Below are 6,000 nucleotides of genomic sequence, written 5' to 3'. Positions count from 1 at the left end.
CATTTCAAATTCCAAGTTTCCTCCAAAACCTGACAGAGCCAGGCAGTGGACAGTCAGCAACATTGTGCATATCCGGCAAGAGAATAGAGAGTGAGAAAGAGAATGAGAGATGAAATAGAGAGGGAGAGATCACAGCTTCAGAGAAAGCCTATTTAATAGAAAGCCTTCAGCAGAAAGGCAAGCGTAGTTACCCAGCAACACACCGCATTCTCTGCAGTAAGGCACCAGACCCTGCTCTCTACTGGCCAGATACAGACACATCACCTCTCTGGCAGCTCATAGCTCTCAGCACCCTGGACAGCGACAGAAGGATGAGCTCCCACACAAACATACACACATACACACACTCCCAAACAACGCTGTTTGTCGAGTCGCAGCAGCATGGGTCCTCTATAGTACGACACCTCAATTTACTGCTGCTGTGCAAAGGGCTGTAAGCCAAGCAGAAAATGAAGAGCACTTATCGCTGGGGCAAAGAGAAGAGAATGAGCCTCTTGGGGCCTGATAGGGGAAAACTGCAGCTTCCAGAATCGCATTACACCTAGGTATATTCCTCTTCCTACCTGACTGCAGAACTGGAGGCTGTGAACAGCATACAGGAAAGATTCAGTGGAACTGCTTAAAGTGCCCAAAAATACATTTCCATGTCTTTTAGAAACCTAACCGTAGGAATGCACTGATTTTCTGGACCTGTAATGATGTGACTAATACCAATGCCAACAACTGATCATTCATGTATTTATTTATTTACTTGCATTTTAAAACAAGTTCACACTATAATCCATACATGAAGTGCAGTGAGCGCAATATTAGGGACGCACTAATACGGGAATTGAAGACCGATGTTGATCCCCGATATTTTTCATGTATGCTGATGTCTATACCAATGCAGATACATAAATACATTTAACATTTAGAAATTGGGACTTCATCTACTTGGATTAGCACTAGAGAAATGTCACACTTATTTGTAGAGGGCTACAAATGCAGTAAAATGAATAAAATGCAGACACTTTGGCACACTAGTCAAGCATTACCTAAACAAATACATCAAGTATCAGTTTGAAATATCAGCCAAATCTAATGATCTGTCTGATGCCAATTTGTTTCTTTAAGCATTTATCTGCCAACACCAATATGATTCTGATATCATGCATACTAATCATGTATTAATCATTACCATAACAGAGCTAAATCAGACAACTATAATCACGACAATTACTGTCAACATTTACCTCATTTTACATAAATACCTTGCATTACGTCTTCAATGCACTTACTTAGAGCCTTACAGTTTTAAAATGTTAAATTTTTAACCATGCTTACTACACACTAAGGCGTCTTATTCTGTTATTACATGGATTTCAATACAAACTGAGCTATTCTTAGGTTATATACGTATGTAATAAAACTTTGGGCCCATTAGTGGGCCCTGGCCATGTAAAGGGTTATTATCAAGGTTATGGACACTAAAAACATGTTTGGAAGGCTTTCTAATCTTATTTCCACAACTATGATACAATAAAAACTTCTTGTTTTCTAGAAAAAATTACACTTTACACTTTCATTTTTTATTCTACCCATAGAGCGCCTGCAGTAGATGCTCAAAACTGCCCTGGAATCACTCTCCACATTTTTCTCACTTTAAGTGCTGTATCATGCTAATGCTAATTGCCAGAGAGTAGTACAGTTTCACCAAATTTCAAGAGGAAATGTACTGAAAGGGTCTTGAAGAGGACCTGGGCGAGTGTCAGATGTGTGTGATCTCAGTAGTGTCACTCTGCTCTCCACGCACTCAGCTCTATCGCTCCTCTACAGTGACATCTTCAAAGCCTGCGGCGGTGTTTCATGCTTGACTGTTCAAACTGACCAATCTCTCCTCCTGCTGAGTGCGCGCGCTCGTGTATCATTCAGCCCGACCGATCTCTACCCCTACTGCGTGTTTGACTTCAAGATGTGAGAGAACTCCACTAGCGGCCCACAGCCACTAAACATCAGAGCGGAGCAGTAGGGGTGTGAGTTCCTGCGTGTGTGTTGGTTTCAGGGAGACATCAGTAGATGTAAATAAGGGAGTGAGTGTTTTAATTCATATGTCATTTTTGTTTAAAGGGCCTATATCATAAAAAAAAATGAATTACAGGTCACATACAGTCGTATGCAAAAGTTGCAGCACCTCTGGCCCTGGTCAAATTATGTTACGCTGTTTTTTTTAAGTGAAGTAACAAGTAAATACTTCTGTACATTTTAAAGCATAAATGCACTGTTTTATAGCTGAATTTAACAAATTGAAAAAACATCTTGGAAAATGTGGCCTGTGCAAAATTTATGCCTCATTTTTTTAAACTCCACTAAAATTCAAGTTTGTTCCACATTTGTTCCAGATGACTTTTGCATATGACTGTATGGAAACTAAGCTGCAAAAAATAGCCTGTTTTACACTTATTGTTTTTGTGATGTTAGGAAAACCAATACATCTGCATATAACTGCCTATTCAGCCTACAGCAGTGTTAGCTCCATCTTTTCACACTGAAGTTATAAGAGGTGTTTCAGCCTGGACTGTTTTTGAATGAGACACAATACAGGATCAGAAAAGGGCTCATTTACATATATCAGTCTTAGAGCCAAATAAGCGGAAAACAGCCTGCTTAATTCTAAGCGATAAAGAGAGCTTAGAAAATTGTCACGAAACATTGACTTACAACTGTTTTTTGGTACATAAACCCACACAAACATTACAAACGGACCTTGGCAAATGAAATACAGTACCAGAAAATGTCATAATTTCAGAGTGAAAGAGAAATGAATCTGTCACGAAGGACAATCCAAAGCAGCACACAAATTCAAGGTAAAATTGTGGGGAGAAAAGAACACTGTAATTTACTTCATATTTGATATTTACTTTCATTTACCTAAAGGGAAATGCAGCATGGTCACATGGTGACAGCCATCTAAACCCACAAATCCAATTAAAAAAGAAAAGCAAATCCAATTTGAGCATTTTGTCCTGTCATCTAAACGGAGCCTAAATGTCAGCGGGAGACAGAATTGGGACAGTGATGACTAAATTATTTTACACAGCTAACGATGTAAAATGGACCTGTCCACACTGAACAAGAACCGGAAAGAGAGAAGAGAGAGATACAAAGAGAAACAGAAAGAGAAACAGAGTGCCTCTTGCTGAGAGAGATGCCAAAATGGAAAGGTGCAAATAAAGAAAGGACAAAAGCAGAAGAAAGAAGCTGCGTCAAAAAGCCACGGAGATGAGAGCGCGTGAAGCTTGTGTTTTGGCATCATGCTGTTGGCCACATTGTTCCTGGCATTGTCTGTGCACTCTTGTCACCAAACAGCGTTGCTATGCTGACGTGGCCAAGCCCAACACTGAGAGAGTGAGACTAGCTGAGATTTCACTCTTCTCTTATCCCCCTCGCTCTCTCTATCTCATCAGCCTCTCTTACTCCGCCTCTCCCTGTCTCTCCATCTCATCTCCATCATTCTCTATTTCTCTCTTTCGTTATTTTTCTTTCTGTCTCAATCTCTCTTTCTAACGCAAGCTCAGTCTCTCACGCTCTGAAGCTCAGTCTATCTCTCTCTCAGTGTCTTTCTATCTCAATCTCTATTTCAAGCTATATCTCCCTCTTTCCCTTAATGCAATTCTTTCTGTCTCAGGGTCCAGCTCCCAAACCTGGATTTATACACCAGCCGCTGCCTGAGGAAGACCAGGAGGATTCTAAAGGACTCCACCCACCCAAGCCACTGTTTGTTCTCACAGCTGCCAAGCAGGAGGAGGTACAGAAGCATATAGTCCAGAACCAGCCGGTTCCAAGACAGTTTCTTCCCCTGGGCCATCATATGAACATTTTCAAACATTTCCAAATAAAGCTGGTTCAGTCAAAATAACACACAGCATGTTGAGTACTGAGCAAACCTGCTGAGAAACTAAGCTACAGCAGCTCAACTAACTTACTAACCACACTGCACTGAAACTAAAAGCAGGCAGTGATGTACACAGTAGGACAATACAGTCTCTCTACAGCCTATTTTACAAAGACAATTTTTAAATTTTTAAAAAATTAACATATTAACATTCATACCTTGTAATTCTGTTCAGTCAAAATGTGCATTATTTTTAAATATCTCTATAGTGTAAAGATTTTTTGCTTTTCTATTTATAATGTTCAACATTCCCATGTGTAACATAAATCAGTACCTTATGTGTAATACTCTATGAAATTTGGGTAAAATATCTTTACAGTGTAAATATTTTAGCTTTTATTTATTTATAATCCTTTATATCTATGATTTTTGTGAAGGATAGAGTTTATATTTTTTATCTTATTTTTTACTTTTAGTACTATGTATACACTGTCTATAAAGTAACGAGCAACAAACTGTAAAAACCTTGTTAAGTAATTAATTAGGTTAATTACTTGCTTGTTAATTCTCTTCTTGTTACTTCTTTTCTTTTCTTGAGTGCCTCGCTCTCCCTTTGCTGCTGTAACACTGAGAATTTCCACGTTGTGGGACTAATAAAGGATTATCTTATCTTATCTTATTGTAAAGCAGCATATACAGACTTCGGCAGTAAATGTCAACTTTTTTTCGCCATCGTTTTGCTAGCCTGTGTGTCTAGCTGTATTGGGGAAGTGATTGTTATTGTGTTTGTGAGTGTTTAAAATAGGCTAAAACTGCACAGTTAAATTCTTGGGGGGAATTTGCCATGGAAGAATGTTTAAAGTGACCAAAAACCCCCACGCCGTCAGAAACACTGCCAGCTTGAATCGTTTGTTTATTAGCACCAAAGTGTACACTAGGCTGGTATCAGCTGGTATCAGATGTTAGTATCGGTGCATTTTTATGAGGTCAAGTATGAGTAAACAAGCATGATACCATACCGACACCCAACACCAGTAACGGTATCGATGCATTCCTAGTATGTACCTTATAGATTTTCCCAGGTGGTAAGTTAAAGAGCCTGTCTTCTAAAAATGAAAAGAAAAATGCTTTGCTAGTCCTGCCAAAGTGGTAAACCTTACATTTAAACAATACATTCCAATCCAAGACGTAGACATATGGATAATGTCTCCCTACAGCTCAACTCGAAATGCTCTCCAACTGGAACAACACTGACTTGAGGGTTTGGATTTGGACAAGCGATGCAGATGGCCAGGCATCTGTCTCTTCTTGGCTGTGCAGCATTGTTCTATTCACATACAAAGAGGATGCTACCACTTTAGCACTGAAATAACTCTTCGCGGTGTACCACCACTCCTGCACTGCTCAATCAGACCAAAACCAAAACCACAGTACATCAAGTCTTCATTCTAGCATTCACACACCCCACACTGAAATTTGACCTTGGAATCATGCAGAATGAAAGCTGACTGGTTTACCACACAGATAGAAACGTCTGCACTACACTCTTAAAAAAAGATGGTTCTTTAAGGGTTTAGTATAGAAATTGTTCTGTATAGAAACATGAGCACTCAAAAATTCTTTGCATGATTAAAGGGTTCTTTACATCGTGAAAGGGTTCTTCAGATGGAGAATGTGCTGTAGAAGGTTCTTTCTATAACATTTTTTGAAAAGGGTCCTATATATCACCAAAAAGGGTTCTGCTATTGTTACGATGTCAAGCTTGAACTAATAGAAGAACCCTTTTTTGGGGCTATATAGAACATTTTTCAAAAAAGTTCTATATATAAGCCTATTCAACATATTCTCCATCAGTCTGAAGAACCATTTCACAACACAAAGAAGCCTTTACACATGCAAAGGGTTCCATGAGTGTTCATGGTTCTACATAGAACCATTTTCTTCACTAAAGAACCCTTAAAGAACCATCTTTTTAAGTGTGTGGTTGAATGAGATAATGTTATAAGCTGTTCTTATACCACAGCCTTCAAACAGCATCTTAGTCATACATACATCCCTCCCAGAGTGATCCACTGCCTTGCAGGAGAGGAGCGAACTAAAGCTATGTTTGCCGTTAGCTCTGCTGT

Source organism: Colossoma macropomum, unplaced genomic scaffold (genome assembly GCF_904425465.1).
Source record: "Colossoma macropomum unplaced genomic scaffold, Colossoma_macropomum, whole genome shotgun sequence".
NCBI classification, from domain to species: domain Eukaryota; kingdom Metazoa; phylum Chordata; class Actinopteri; order Characiformes; family Serrasalmidae; genus Colossoma; species Colossoma macropomum.
The sequence above is the reverse complement of the archived record's forward strand: the minus strand, read 5'-3'. Positions refer to the sequence as shown.